Below are 17,737 nucleotides of genomic sequence, written 5' to 3'. Positions count from 1 at the left end.
AGGGCCTCACTAAGTTGCTGAGGCTGGCTTTGAACTTGTAATCTTCCTGCATCAGCCTCCTGAGCCAGGCATGCACCACCATGCCTGCTCATTTTCAGTCTTTGTAATAATCTAACACAGGAGTAAAAATGATTCTGTGAGTCTAAGAGGAAAAGAATAGAGATGTTGAATAAATATGTGGGCTAGTCAAATGTATAGATTAAGTAGCTGTCATATTTACTTCAACACAGATTAAAAAGTCACTACACATGGCCAGGCTTAGATTGACATGAACGATTTGAACTGTCAGAGAAGAGAATGGCTCTCCCTCTTGGCCATTTGCATAGGTAACTCTTCTAGATGGGCTTGAAGATTCTCAAAGAAATTTATGCAATCAGGTATTTTGGAGTTAATGCTGAAACTTTAGGAGAAATGGAATAACCATACAGGGACATGAACTTCTCCCACACCCCTCCACTGCACACATTTTGTATATGTTTGGGCCCTCTGGATTCTAAGGAAATAAACTTGAAAGTTATATCTTTATTATAAGTGAAATTCAGATACTGCACATATCCAGAGCTGATTTCACGCAATTACATTAAATTTATATATATTTCAAAATATTAATAAATCCTCCTTTCTCTTCCTGGTTTCATCTCTTGACAATATCATGGCAAACTCAACTGCAGAAGCTGAAGATGAGAATTATGATGTTGTCATTTGAATGGCTTTTGAGTGTTTCCTTTGATGATTCACTACTCACAGCCCTTCAGAATAATTTTGCCATTGAATATTCTGGATGTATCTTTGTTCCTTTTATTTATTTATTTTTCCTCCAAGAGCACTGAACTGAAGCCAAGGCATTGAAAGAAAATACAACAGAGAACAACTACAGGAAATGAAAATGTATGGCTATTAAAAGGCATCTTGAGAATGATTGTATAACAGAGAAGGAGCATACATAAGAAAGTGTGCTTTTCCTCAGAATTGGACTCCATTAAATTTTTTTGTGTGTGTTCCTCAACAAATGTAATCACTGATATACTAATTTTACATTAACATCAACAACATGATAAAGAAAGTTGAAAAATATATAGACATATTACTAACTTTCAAAACCTTTAGTTTTTAGATTATTATTTTTTTAAATATCTGAAATAAGATGTGATTTAATCTGGAATGTCCCCAATGCAGCAGTGTACAGAGGTGAGGTCTATATCATGAGTGCTCTGACCTCAACAGTGGACTAATGAATTGATAGCTGAATGGACTACTGAAAGGTGGTGGAAAGTTGGAAAGTGTAGGTGATGAGCCATTTCTTATCCCAGGCTCCTGTCTCCCTACCCACTACCACCCCTCTTTCTCTCTCCCTCCTTCCTGGTCTCCATGAGATGACCAATTCTGGTCCACAATACCCTCTCATTACATCCCATAGCAATGGTCCCAGTTTACTGAAACCTCTAAATCACAGCCAAAATAAATCTTTCCTCCTCTAAGTTATTTTATTCAGATTATTTATCATGACAATAAAAAGCTAATACATAAAAACAACTAAAAATAAACATATCTAAAATATATTTTTGAAACCTGTATTTTTTAAATCTAGAAACCAAATATAAATAAATATGAAGTTCAGTATGTAACAAACACAAAAATATTTCAAATTTAGGAAAACAAATACCTTGAGTGCAGTAGTTTCTCTGGAATTTTAGGAAGCATATAGGCATGTATATTAAACTATGAAAAAGATTACCTTAGGAGCCAAGAGATACAAAAATATTAATTTCAAATAACAAGAGTTAACTGAAATCTATATGACACCCTCAAGATTGTGCACATTATAAATTTTGCTTATGGATTTATTCTTTTTTTTAGTCTGAATAAAATATTTCTTCAAAGTTTATATTTTTGGATTTCAGATATGATAACATAATACTAAGTAGTATATACACCCTGAGACTAATGAACTAATTATATTACTCAAAGTCATTGGGAAATATTAAATACTCATTTTAATGTAAAGATATGACATTTATAACCTAAGAATTTCACATAAAGCTATTTAAATAAAATAATATTAAATGTACACTCTAAGTAAATATGTAGCTAGAATTTACTTGATAAAGGTTATAATCAGCCATCTAAGTAATTAGAACATTGGTTAAAAATGAAAAATACAAGAAAATTAGAATGAGCACTCAATATTCATGAACACAGGAAGATAATCAAGTTGTTCCCTCTTTTCATACTTTGAAATAAGTGGATTACACATGTTATGGGGATAGTTGATAATTTAGAAGATGATATTAAGATAAAGACAAAAGCACTGGTTTTGATAAGCAGTTTACTTTCTGTTTATTGATATAGAGTGTGATGAGAGAAAATCAGTATTTAAATATATGCCTTCACTGTAGTGAATCAGTCCTCAGAGTTTTAGAGTTCCACTGGATTGGTTAAAGTTAGTATACAGATGGGGTGGCATACACGAGAATTTCAATAAAACAAGAAGCAATTTATAAATGAACAAACCGCATCTGTGACTCTATGAAGTTTGGGAGACAAAAGTAATTTGCATCATCTTAATAGCAAAACTGATTTTTAAGTCAAACTGGCAAGTATTATCTGATATAGTTTATGAAAATAACATTATGGATAAACACATCAGAAAACACATGTGACCATCAGCTCTGCCTCAGTTGCAGTTTGGGATCTTGGCAGTCTGCATTGCATACAAGGTTATATCCCTTACCATGTATTGTGATTTTTATTCCTGACTGCAAGGGTGTCAATATTTTCCTCTTAGTGACTAAGGAAATCGAGATGCACTTCACACCTCCCTTTGATCCTCTGCTTCCACCTGGAGTGTGAATTGTTAATTATGATATCCTAATGGATGTAAAGACAAGGAAGATGATGGCCTTGGCATTATGGATGGTATATAACTTTAGTTCAGGCAAGCTCAGCAAATAAGAATCAGGCACTGGCCTCTAGTTTGTTGAAATTATTGTCTGCTCTTTGTAGCCACTGCATCCTTGAGTAAGAGAAATAAAATGGAGTTAGAAAAAGTCCTTATATTTGGGGAGAATATGAATCCACTTTTAGTTCAGGTTCTTTTTTCTTATGATTACCATAGACATTCATTAAAGTAATGCATCTGCAGAGTAAATAATTCTTACATTCTCAGGTTTCAGGTTTAACCAACTCTCCATGAGCACACTTTGAAAACAAATGTATCACACCCCCCGCCCAATTCTCTCTCTCCCCCTTAATAACCTCTTTTTTTTTTTTTTTTTTTTGCGGCCATGGAGGTACTGGGGATTGAACTCAGACACTAGACCACTGAGCTACATCCCTAATCTTATTTTGTATTTTATTTATAGATAGGGTCTCACTGAGTTACTTAGCACCTAGCTTTACCAAGGCTGGCTTTGAACTCTTACTGCCTAGAACTCTTACTGCCTTACCCTTCCTAGTTGCTGATTATAGGCATGTGCCACTGTGCTCAGTTTGAATAACCTCTCTGAAATACAGTTCAAGGTAGAACTTATTCTCACATTTTGTTCATTGCTCTTCAGACAAGATCTGATGCCTCATAGTCTGTGTTCTATCATTGAAAAAATGTCTGTCATTATAAAAGTTATCTGGAAGTCTTTTTATGATTTCTTTCACATCTGAATAATCATATATTATACTATCTTGAATTAACCCAAGTTTATTGAATCCTGCAGCATTATAATGCCATTTTTAAATACCATCCAGTCATCAGCCTGATTCATCAGCAGGCCTGCTTCCCATTTTGACCTGGGAACAAAAATTGTTTTTTGTAATACACCCGAACATTTACAAATTTTTCAAGAGAAAACTCCTCTCAAATTTGGTTCAGTGTCTTCTATTAATTAAGATAAGAAGATTTGTAAAAAAATTTTCTATATCATTCTAAGGTCAACCCAGAAATCTACTAAATGCTAAACAACACAAATTAAGGGAGATTGTTCTACATTAATCTAATCCAGTGATTTTCAACATTATCAGACATGAATTACATATTTTATTATCATAAAGTGCTATCCACAGAGAATATAAACTACACCAATTTTTTAAAAAAGATACTGTAACCATAATATAAAGATGAAAAAGTAAATTGCATAAAATAAACTGTGCAAAATATGAAGGCTTAGATAAATTCTACCAGAAAAATAGTTTATAAACTGGGATAGACTCCTGAGATGCACAAAAAATTTCTAAAGATTACAGTGTTTATTTTAGGAAAAATTAATCAATCATGAGGTAAGATAAAATTAATAAAGCTATGTCTCAATGTTTAATCAGGATCTCAAATGATGGTCTCAAAAGCTAAGCTCCTAATCAATATGTATACATAAAATTACTGAAAAATAATAAACATTTCATCTCAATCATTATAGAAGCCCTACTGCTTTAACTCCATTTCATTATTAAAAATTAATTAATAAAAATATCATGGTGATTTAATTGTTCCTATTACATAAAAAATAAATTAGCAACTTATGGTATATCTATATCATTTTCATTTTGACTTAAATGTCCATCTTAATCCATTTTATGTATTTACATATTCAATAAAGAAGTTCCCTTCAAGATTATTTTCACCAAAACATTATCTTAAATGACCAAAATTTTTTAAAAAAGAAGTTCCCTCCTTTATTCTAGTGGCTTTCATTGTATACTTAAAAATATATCAATATATTTATTTCTGCAGAATAAAATATAGGGATTTGACCTAGTTTACATAAGCTTTCCCTGGAGTAAAGATGAAGCTGAAAGCTAAAAGTTTAATGAAGCAAAAATGGAAAAGGACACACAGCTAGAAGCAACAGCACATTCAAAAGCCCTGCTATGGTAATTACATGGTATGTACCCATCAGAAGGTGATACAAACATATTAAAATAAAGCAATGGAAGAATTAGAACTGTTAACAGGTGAACGTGGATTCATCTATTCTCTTATATAGATATGTGTATATATTTGTACAAATATATGAGTATATGCACATATATATGTAGGACTCACACATGCAAACATGGATATAATATTGAATATTTTGATTCTAGAAATCCAGCCTAATTTTGAATTTTTAAATCTTTGCATTTTATGATCAGGTGGCATATTACATGCACACTTCATTATTAGCCTGGAACATATAACTTTCTCCTTTCTTTTTAAATTAGAAGACTGTAGTCATAGTAATCATTTAAACACTCAATTCTAGGCACATTTTCTGATCCATAAATGTGTAATTATTATATTTTTATATTTTAATTTCCATTTTATTATTACTTTTATTGATGTTGTTTTTGAGTTACCTTCTTGCCTATTTTAATTTTGAATGATCTCAAGTCTATATAATTTACAAACCCAATTACTGCTTTTTAAATTTTGTATATCTACAATCTAGGTTTTGATATTAGAAAAAATATTGACCAGAATATTAATAGATCTGAATTCTTCCAAATATATCATGAAACTGTTACTTTATTGTACTGACTCAAAGTCAGTACTATATTTTACTTTATTTACTGACTCAAAGTCAGTACTATATAATGCTTATCATACTTTTAAAAAGTGCTAAATAAAATGCAGAATAACAAAGAAGTTTTGTGAAGAAAGCTGAACTGTCTGCGCATCTTGCTAAAAGTTGAGATGGATTTTTATGTTTGTGAATTATATTTAACACCATGCCAGTAATGAAAATTATTTTTAAAATGTTTAGTAAGTGGTTTGAAAAACTTTTTTTTATGCTACTATGGAAAAATAAACTTGAAAGTAAACATAACTAATAGCTAAATTAAAAGAACATGATTTCTAATATGCCTGACATCTAAGAGAAACTTTATTATTAAATAAATATCTAACATATGAGGATATATCTCTAAGTTGAATAAAATTCCATTAATTTTATTTTTGCTGAATCAATGAAGCAATAGAGTAGAAACTTGGGGGATCAAATATAAAGGATGTTAGAGGTGGAAGACATTCCTTAGTTCCTCCTTGTTTCCCCAGAGATGTCCCTCAGAAGCTGACATGGAGCCAGAGGCCTAGTTCAAACATCCCAGAACTATGTGCCACCTGCTGTCTGTTAAGCCACTAATACCCAGTTTGGAGTGGGAGATGGGTCTTTCCAGTAGACTCAGGACACATCTGAGGTTTGCAGATTTTGCTGTTCTTGTACCATAACCCATCTGGGATGTTTACAAAGTACTGTATAGAGGCCAGCCACTTTTGTGCTATATAATTTATCTCTTCCTGCTTTATATACCTATTTCCTGACTCACTATAGCAGAATTTACTAACATTTACCATAGATTGGCATCAGTTTTATTTTCTTCAACAGAGAATACTAAGATTAAGAAATAGTACAGAATTGATCTAGGGTTAACAAGACTTTTAGGTAACATCTATCCTAGACCAAACACACCTTACCATACATCTTTTTTATAATTCCTATTCTCATGTGTTTTTTATATCTGTGTAATACCAATTATTTCAATGGAATCTAATATTTAAAACTTTTAAGACAACATTTTAAGAGGGGTGAATCATATTCTAATATTACTAATGATTACTTCATGACTTTATAACTGTTATGAGATTTTTCTATGCTGTGTCAGACTTAGCAAAATGTAAGAATTATTTGTAAAATCTCAAAGGAAATCCTTATATAATTAAGGGATAAGGCTCTTATCATATTATTATTATTTTTATTATTAATAACATTATTTATTATTATTAAGTGAAAATATAAACATGTACTAACACATTAGGGGAAACTGATAAGTTAAAATAATTTTACTTATTTGAATAATCTAGCTTTACATGGAACATCTGATGTGTCCTGGATTGATTAAATCTATCATCTCTTCTTAAAATAATTTGAAGAAATTTTTTTTTGTTTCAAATCAGTTTGTAATTCCATAAAAAAATTCACATCTAGAATTATATTGAGAAAATAATGTTTTTCAGTTCTTTTTAGTTTAGATCTCCATGTGTTACACCGACAATTTTTGTGGGAGTATCAGTTTATAGAACAGCTTTACCAATTTCAAAAGATCTCTATTGCTGGAATCAGCATGCATGAAATGAAACATAGTTGACAGAAAGAATAGCATATTTGAAGCATAGATCACCAACTCAGAAAAAACAGCATGTGGGAGAGATTCAGCAAGGGAAATAAAAATGAATATCTATATGAAGTGCCCAGTGCTGCATAATGAATTCCTACAAGCTGTTGTTGAGCATGTTAAAGGTATCACAAATTTTCAACTTGCTGGGAGAGAAAATTCCAATGCAGCTGTCCAGGAAGGGTAGGAGTAGACTTAACTCCCCTTTGGTTTTCTTTAGACACTGTTGAAGAGAACTTGTCATAGCTTTCATCTTATAATTTCTTAAGTGATATATTTCCTCTTTTTTAAAAAAGAACAAACAAACAAACAAAAAAAACACTGAAACATTTTTCCAAGTGAAATGACACTATGGAGCTGATGAACAAGTTGAAGCCTTTTCATAGCCATTCACTTTGTGGTTTGAATACTTTCTGCTTCTTCCCATCTCCATTTCTCTGTGCTTGACCTTCATTATTATGTAGTAGAAACCTCAATATAACAAGAGAAAAATCACATAGGAAATGTGTTTTTTTTTTCTTAGCACTGAATATTCTTCTTTCTGAATTACATGACTTTAAATGATTTTGTATTAATCCAGAAAGAGTTCCAGGTAGTTGTTTAATAATTTATATATTTGAGTCAAAATTGATCCATCTATTAAAGTGCTTTCTTATATCTTATATACACTGGTACTGTGTCTTTTTTCCAATTTCATATGTCTAGAATTCCATTCATCTAGGTTCCTCAGTACACATACCTCAATATATTCTCTATTCTTAAGGTTTTAATTTTTTTCCATGGATATATCTATTAGAAATTTACAGGAGAACTCAAAGCTTTTCTAATCTATCTAATAAAACCCCCTATTCACTCCTTCTGTCGTCCCTCTTCTTTAAGGTGTTTGCATAAACCTTTATTTCATATATTATTTTGTGCCTATATGTTATTTGCATAATATTCTATTCTCTATGAATAGAAAGTAACCTAACAATAATAGTGTCTGCTATTTTAATTACTTAAATTAAAACTATTTCAATGTTCAATTCCACAAGTACACATATGAATATATACACGAGCTGACCTATATCAAAATGTTCACCATAATATCCTTATACAATAAATGATTATTTAAATAATTGCCTGAAGTACTGACAGGATGCTAGTAGTTTCTTAAAGGTAAACTCAATTTTTTATATATTTATTTATTTTTTTTCTGCTTCCACTATTTTACTTTTACATAAATAAGAGGTATGATCTATGGAAAACAAATATAAAGATTAAAATAGGGTATGGGAAAGCAGTACATATTTTTACCTGCTTTCATTTATTTATTTTTTTCTTTTCAACAAAATGGTTTTTAAGGAATGGAGTGCTGCTAATTTACAAAAAAGAAAGAAAGAAAGAGAAAGAAAGAAAGAAACTGCAACAAGTTGAATTTGCAAAAACTTATTTTTCCTTTAGATACATGCATATAATATCTTTTCTTTGTAGATATTATATGCATCTATCTAATTTTCTTTGTAGTATAGTGTAATTTTAGAAATTACTGAGTATTATTAAGACATCCTTTTATTTCTTAGTAGCTTATCCACTAATGGTGGATAACTGAGTATCTAAATTGTCCTCTTCTTTCTGGGGTCATAAAGTGCTTTTAAAATCTTATAGGTATTAATTATGAGATTCCATAGGAAAATTTATACTCAGGTTCCTCTGTCATCATAAAAAGGAACAAAGTCAATCTTGGTGATTCTTAGAATTATTTATTTCATCTTAACAGTAGTGAAATCAATTAGTATCTCAAAATTATTATTTCCAAAAATGTTTACTAAGATTCTTCAATGTACCAAGTCTTATTCTGGAAAGTGGGAATGCAGCAAACAGAGAAGCTATGTACTATTGTGGAAGTACAGACCATAATTGAATAGGCACACAAGTACCTACATAAGAAATTACAATACTTGTTCAAGTGCCATATAATATATATATTGGAATGACATAGTACAATGCTGCTGTGACATTGTTAGGCTGGTTGTTTAAAGATACACTCTTGGATATTGCAAATTAGAAGTCTTCATGGGAAGATCAAGTGGAATGATATTAGAAGCAAGGACTCTGAAATAGGAATGTCCCCAATGTCTTTTAGAAACCAAAGAACATTGTGACCAGACTATATAACTAAGAGAAAGAAAGGTGAGGGTAAAAATCATGCTTCAGATCTTATGGAGGATGATGTAGATGCTGCTTTATTGAGAAAAGTTTAGAGTTTAATTCAAGGGCCAAGGGAATCTACTTTGAAGAGTTTTATGAAACTCTGAGGAAAACAATTTTTAGAAGTTTAATGTGAAGGAATAGTGATCGTATAAGAGGCTATTTAAATAAATCAAAAAGAAGTTATAATTATTAGTATGGTGATAGTAGAGCTACTACAAATTAGAGACATTAAACATTATATTATATCAGAAGTGATCAAGAGTTACTGATGCATTTGGATATTGGGAGTTTGAAAGGAAACCAGGATTCAAAGTCAATTTCTCAGTTTTTATCTTGAGCAACTGACTGGAAGTGGCAATTTTACTGAGCTAAGAAAGATTAAAGAGAACTAACTAGATGAAAGTGTCAGGAATGGGCATTGACTTTTTGACATGTTAAATTTGAGATCACTATCAGAAATCTACAAGAGCATGCTGAGAAAGAAGTCTGAAGTTCACAGAAGTCAGTCATAAATTTAGCATAGCCAACTCATAACATTGCCTATTCTATGTTCATGAGAGAGTTGAAAAGTAGACACGTCTCAAGCTAAATGAAATAAGCCAATCCCCCAAAACCAAAGGCTGAATGTTCTCTCTGATAGATAGATGATAACTCACAATAAGCCGGGGTCACTGGGGGGAGTGGAGAATAGAAGTTCACTGGATTAGACAAAAGGGAATGAAGGGAAGGGAGTGGGGATGGGAATGGGAAAGGCAGTAGAATAAATTGGATATAATTTTCTTATGCTCATATATGAATGCATGACCACTGTAACTTCATGTCATGTGCAACCTCAAAACTTTGAAGTTATATTCCATGTATTATGATATTTCAAAATATATTATACTGTCATATATAACTAAAAAGAAAAAAAAATTAAAATAAAAGTAGACACCTCATTTCACTTTAGAAAAGGGCAAAGTTAACTTCTTGAGAAAAGGAGAAGGGAGTCATCCAGAGCACAAGCAGAGAGACAACTCCCTTTGTTTATTCATGCTAGGAAATGACAGCCTCATAGTAGTAAAATGAAAGCTAGAATACAGAAGCAAATGCACCTGCATTTATTCCTGTTAAGATGAAATGAGTCCTCTCAGATTGTTTCTTTTTTCTCAATGAAGCATGAGCTAAAGCCATTAGCTAAGACTGAGGAAAGAAGAGCGAAAAAATAAAATTGAGAAGAGTATAGAAAAAGCAATAAAGATTTTAGGTAGAAGGAAAATAAAGAAAACAAATAAAATGATATTTCTATGTGGAAAGAAGTGGACTTTTTTATTTGTTTTCTTGGATTTAAAGTAAGGCAAGTCAGATCTGATGTGAGCAATGATGGTGAAGATAGAAAATTAAGTTTAATTAGATATCACACTTACTCAGGTAAAACAGATGGAAAAGGAAAATGGGAGTTAAAAGTGTTTGCAAGGGTTTTGTCACAAGTATGGAACACTGAATCTAAGTCCAGTAGGAATGAAATGAAGATGTGAGTTGGAAAAAGCAGTTTATAGAAAATAATAAACAAACAAATAAGTAATGGGAGTTTTCAGTGAAGTCAAAATGTTGGTGAAAAACACACTGAATTGGAATGACATGAAAGTATGTTCAGAGAGTAATTTTTACATTTGCTTGTTTTCACCAATCTTTGAACTGGAATTTATATAATGATTAGACAAAACCGAAAACATTTTCATTTGAAAAGCCTTCAGGGATAGTACTGTCAGGACACAAAAAAAAGTTTCTATTATAAAGAGATAGAATACACATGCAGAAATAGTTTGAAAGTTTGTAAACGTGTTTCTATACTGTATGGGTTTCGCTGGTTATGAAGAGGCTATGAGATGTAAGTACTAAGATGTAATGTGCATACATATAATACCCTTGCACATGTAACTGAAAGCTCAGTCCTTGTTCCCAATGCCAATTAATGCCAATTTATAATGAGGACACAGTTTTGAGAAAAATGAAAAAGAAGCTTTATTGCTTTGTTATAAAGGAGAAACACAGAGGACTTCTGTCCCAAAGACTGTGACTCTCCCCATCAGGAGTGGTAGGTAGGGTTTAAAGGAACCCTTCAAGGTTCAAGAAAAGATAACACTGTCTCCCTGATCTTACTTGGGAGTGGGAGTAGGGAGAAAAGAGAATGAAACATTAAAAAAAAAAAAAACTAAGCCTTTGAGCAATGAAGGCTATATACAGAAGGTAGAGGAACTACTGTTACACATAGACATAAAAATAAGTATATTAATAAATAAATATATTTCCATGTGGTATATATACATATGTGAGTGTGTGTGTGTGTGTGTGTGTGTGTATAACGCACATTTGGTTTAGTATATGCAATTTAAACTACAGAACATTGAATCTATGAATGAAAATTTAATACTGATTTTAATTAAATTTTAATGGTTTCTTTTTCATGAAGAGAATGATTATATGAAAGGAGAACATACTAACTTTGCAAGAAGGGCTATCTTATTTTGGAGATTATACAGACTAAACACAATTTAAGAAGTTTACTATCAAAGTTTATATAAAATTAACTTAGAATTAGGTATAGCAGCATGTACAAAAAATACAAAGTAGATCTGTTTAACTTTTAATGAAAAGTCAAAGTGAAAGACCTATCCATGAAATGATAAAAATGATATTTAATCTTTACCATAAAATTTCTATTTTTCAAGAGAAGTTCATATTAAGCCATGAAAAACTTGATTTCTAGATTGAATGTTTAGTACAGTATGTTTCTGTTTCTTTGTATCTGTTTTAATGTAAATTATATTATTTTATTGCCATTATATATGCTTATATTATTTTATATGCATTTCTATATAAATGTGTGTATACACACACATGCCCATCAGAGGAATACACACACATGCAGACACTTTGCTAAAAATTATATATAGTTTCAGTAATTTGGAAAATTCCACCCCATCACTCTGGGTTTATTAAAACTTTTTAAAAATTTTTTATTTGTTTTTAAAAGTCAATACACATGCAATTTAAATGTGTATTTTAGTATTTTTAATTTAATTCTTAAGCAGAAATGTAACATATCTTTGTAGAGCAAGCAATTCAGTTATTCTAGGTATTTCAGATTGACTGTTCCTCTTTATTTCCTTTGCTTGTACTTGATTTAATTTAGTCACCCCAAATTTGATTTCTTCCATTGCCATTTCTATCTACATAATCATATTCTCCTTCACGTTTAACCCAGTCTGTCACCCATCACTATATTACTACTTTTTATATATTGTGCTTATGTTGTAACTGTCATGGTGTCTAAGAAATTTGTTGATATTTACTACATTAGATTCTGTTTCTTTAGCAAAACATTTCTAATACTCATTTTTTAAAAATGGCTATTATCAATTTATATTTATGTTCCTCTAAAACTTATGTATAATGCCTTTATTAAAAAATTTCTTCTTACATTGTGCTTGGCAACACATTTTTTTTTTAATTTCTAAATATTTTGGGAAAAAAATGTATCTTTCCAAATTTATCTTTAAGACAGCCATATGATTAATTAAAAAATAGCTTAATAAGAGTGGAACCATGAATGTGTTCAAAGGCATGGATGGACTCAAAGACTGAAATTGAAGGATGCATCTTATAAAATGGGGTGCTTTTGTTTGATGTTCCTTGTTGAAGCCACAAGGGTGAAAATAACTGCATGTCTTCACAAACCAGAATATGAGAGATTAACTGGAGTCCCGGTCACAAATGTCATGTGAAGTACCCATTGGGTACTATCCACTTAATATATTCTTTCTTCATATTTCTTCTACCTTACAATGCTTCCTTCTTGACTTAATTTATCTATATAAATGAGTTTTAGAAAATACTATAGCATGTGTGAACATTGTCATCTAGAATAAACTAGTACTTCTATTTTATAGATTTCATATTCTCCATTATGCTAGGAGAAATTTGCAGGTAAAAATAATGAAATCTCAAGTTTTTTTATTTATTTAGAGGATAACATCTTGACATAATCAACTTTTTGTAATGGTAGCATTTTAATTATTGAATGCACATACATGGTATTTTATCATGAATATAGGATTATTTACAATTTTAAATTTCATTAAATATTTAGTTATAAGTCTCACAAGATATTGATCACTTATTCCTTTATGCTTTATTATTTCTAAGTAAAAGTAGTAGAAAAGAGTGTTTACTATACATGCAAGTAATAGTGCCTGAAAATTAGAATCTTGTGTTATTTTCCTTCATGTGATATTTTAAGCTTATATTTTATAAGCCATGAAAAGCAGTAAGATCACCAAAAATGAGTGCTGAAGAAAATTTGATGTGGACAGATGGATAAATGCATACATTAACATAACTGTTTAAGACATCCAAAGGGGCTTTGGGTAGTTTTTTCCCTCATCCACAAAGTTTCCTGTCAGAAAATGTCATTGCAGGTAAATAGAAATAGATAATTATCTAAATTCTAAAAGCCAATAGTATCGGTGCCAGTACATCATTCTACTTAACTCTTGGGGTACTGTTTGAATTACTTAGCTTTATTTATTACTTTTTTCTCTTCATTTCATTATTTTCTAAAGTGAAGGTGATACTCAACCAAATTATTAGTTAGCTAGTTAAGGAGGACGCAGGAGAAAATATACCAATCAGTGGCATCAATCATACTTGATTAAGAAAAAATTGCTTAAAATTTCTTCTTTATTGCATAATAATTTTTTGACTATCAACTTATCAAATAGTCAAATAACAAATAATACTATTATGAAGAGGATTTAACCTTGAGGAGTGAAATGTTATGAAATCATTAATAATACCTCAATATTTATACTCTTCTTGACAATGTAGTTTAATATTTTATTTGGAATCTTTACTATATTTTTATTTCACAACAGGCCATACAGGGTATTTTGTCTAAAAATCAGTGAATATTTTTCTGAGATTTAATTCTGTTGTACTGAGAAACCTAATTATATCTAAGTTTTGGTATTAGGAACAGGAAACCTAGATTTACTAAAAATATTAATGATTTTATTTTTTCTGTTTATTAATTTTTATAAAATGGCAAGGTAAAATTAAATGGGACAGTAAATAATTTATCAACTATATATCATAAAAGGTCATGATACCACCAGTGAACCATTGACAAGAATGTGTGATACAATGTGATAATTTCCTACTTGTTAGTTGATTTATGAAAATCTGTAATCAATGTAAGCAAGATCTCAAATCTTTGAAACTAAAATAAAATTGAAATTAAATCTTTTTAATTTTTTAAATTAAAATTGAAATCAAATCATTGAAATTAAATCTTTGAATGTAAAATTAAATTTGTCAAAAAATATATTAATATTAATGAGTAATGCTGTTTCCAATCACCTTATCCCAACATTTGAACTCTTTTCTGCAGTTAAATGGCTCTGGAATTGCACAGATCACTTTTAAACCCATTTTTCTACCAGTGGAACCCGACATTATTTTTGTTTAATATTTGGGTCATATTCATTCCCTTAATGCATAACTTTAATAATTAGAATCATATAGACTCTTGCAGATATAGCACAATGCTTGTTACAAACAGATATTTCCTCTAGTCACCACAAAAGTAAGAGAAAGGTATAAATAAATCAACAGTCACAGTCATTTTTTCTTGTTTTTGAATTCATTGAACAATAATAAAGAATTCGAGTGGTAGCATCCATGTTCTAAAAGTACTACAAGAAATATGTTTACTCCTGACTCTGTATACGCTGGAGGAATCAACACATTTATCATTTGACTTCACTGACTTCCTTTCTCTGGAGTGGCTTATCATTATAGTTCCTAGGTTTGAGTTTTGAATGGTTTAACATTCTACTTAAATAATTTGACAGTATAAACTGGTATTTTGTATTTTATTACTTTTTCTTTTTTTAGCAGAGTTCCTTTGAAAGGTGTTATTAATAATCTTATGCTTAAACTAACCTAGACAGTAGTATTTGTGAGTCACAATTTGGTTTGGAAGAGAAATTGATCACTTTCCTGAAGACTTATAGCCCATGCAACTAATAATTTAACAAGAAATTAATAATGTATAATATGATGATATAATCATCTGTGAGGCACATTCTCCAATACATCTCAATGTAATAATCATAAAGGGGGATCTATATTGTTCTTGTTTTTCCCCATATTTAATTAGAAAACATTATCAATATAAAGCTCCTGAATTACTACTAATAACCTGTGAGTGAGTGGGTGTGTGTGTATGAGAGAGAGAGATCCTGGGATTTGAACCTAGAGGTGCTCTATCAGAGAGCTATATTTTATTTCTTTTTATTCTGAGTCAGAGTTTTGCTAATTTGCTAAGGCTGGACTTGAACTTGTGATCCTCCTCCCTCAGCCTCCCAAGTTGCTGGAGTTAGAGATGTGTGCCACTGCACTGGGCCCAATAATTTTTTGATCAAATTTTAAAACTTTTCATTAAAAAATTATCTCTTTTGTCAAACATGTGCTGTACATTTGTATACTTGTGTATAAGACACATGAATATGTGTGTATATACAATAAGTAATGATTATTATAAAAATGGAAGTTAAATAAGCAATGATAATTATAAAAATGGAAGTAAACATTACTAGCATAATTGTTTTACAAGTATAGAAAACAATGAGGATTTTGTGAGTCTTTCAGGGAAGAAAAACAAATATTTTTAAATGCTTATTATTTAATGATACTGAAACAAAATAAAGTGGAAAAAAATGTGAAATTGCTATATATATATATATCAACATAGAATACATTTTCTCAGTGTGACTGATACAAACACTGCTGATTTGGATTGTACTATTTTTATTAGCAGAGTAGAAACAGCCTCCTATACCCAGATTGATCTGGATGAATTAACCTTGACAGCAGATAGCAGCAATGCCACAGATCATACACAGCATACAACATTTTATAATGGAAACACTGCCTGAGGCAGCATATTAAAAATACTACAGGGCTACTTAATACTCTGAAATATGAATGGTTCCATAGACTTGCCACAATTGTTTATTTCTTTCTAATCAATGCTTTTAATGTTAGATGATTAGGCTGTTTCAGCACCACACACTTTATGGCCATGAGCTGCTGTATTGTGTACTAAAACCATTAACATTTGGAAATATTAATGCTAGCTGTAAGTTAAGTTTATGGTAAGAAATTACCTCAGATCGGGTTTATTTTCATTATTTTGTGACCTAGTTAAATATACAGGAAAATATACTTTTTCCTCAATAAACAACCTGTTCATTGTATCTTCATTAGTTCAATTCCATGCATTCAAAACTCCTTAATGAAAGCTTCTGCCTATGATACAAATGCTCTGTGATTTAGATTTTAAAATATTGTCTTATATTCAAGAATGTAGAGGTTTTTTTTTTTTACAAAAAATAAAGTGATTCCCAATGAGCTGAATTTCCTTGAGATTTGCCTACAAACTCTGTTGGAGTGAGACTATAAGAACTTGTTTAGTTCTTATAGTTTACTAAACAAGTAGGGGTGCTAAAGGTTTCTTTTCTAAATGCCATTGAATAGAAGGACATTTCTCATGGTGGCTGGTTAGAACTCTTACCATACCCTGACACACACATGTTCATGAGAATGCTCACCAACAGTGTTATCGTCCCTGACAGTTGGCTTTTGCTTGGCCTTTTAGAGTGTGCACTGATTTGAATTCAACCAAAGCATAACCTTAACCTCTTTGATTTTGCTTTTCATATCTAGCTTCTTAGTCTTTGAAGTTCCAATTTCTCTTTTGGTTGAGACTATAAAGCATGTGTTTTTATCTGCTATTTCTAACCAGAAGTTGCCTCCAGGGAAGAAAATGGGGATGTTGTAATAGTCACCTTGCTTGTTTTCCTTCTCTCAGGAATTAGAGTTCTATAATGAATAATTGCCATTGTTGTGAAAATATTTATCTAGTTTCTATTGACTTACAGAGGAAGAACTTGAGCTAGAACTTTGACTATTTGTTTACACATTCTCCATATTGACTAGAAGAGAAAGCTGCTGCATCAAATTTTATTGCTCTAATTCATAAACTTTTTGTTGTTTTCTGAGATCTATACTTATTCAGTATTGGGATGAATATCTAATTTTTTCAACTTACCTTTTGAAAAACCACCTTAGATTTCTTCCTCAGAATTCACAAAGGTAAAATCACATTCCACTATTTGTATTTACCTTTGGGTGATTCTCCAACTGGATTTCTTGTACTTGATGCTTGTACTTCCTATATAACACACTGAAGATATTTTAAAACATAATATTGAAACATTGTCTTTATTTGGGTAATTGCATTGGAAAGAAGAGAAAATACAGATAATAGGGAAATTATAGGGTAAATGAATTATGGAAA

Source organism: Marmota flaviventris, chromosome 7 (assembly GCF_047511675.1).
Source record: "Marmota flaviventris isolate mMarFla1 chromosome 7, mMarFla1.hap1, whole genome shotgun sequence".
Taxonomy (NCBI): domain Eukaryota; kingdom Metazoa; phylum Chordata; class Mammalia; order Rodentia; family Sciuridae; genus Marmota; species Marmota flaviventris.
This window is presented reverse-complemented; position numbering follows the sequence as displayed.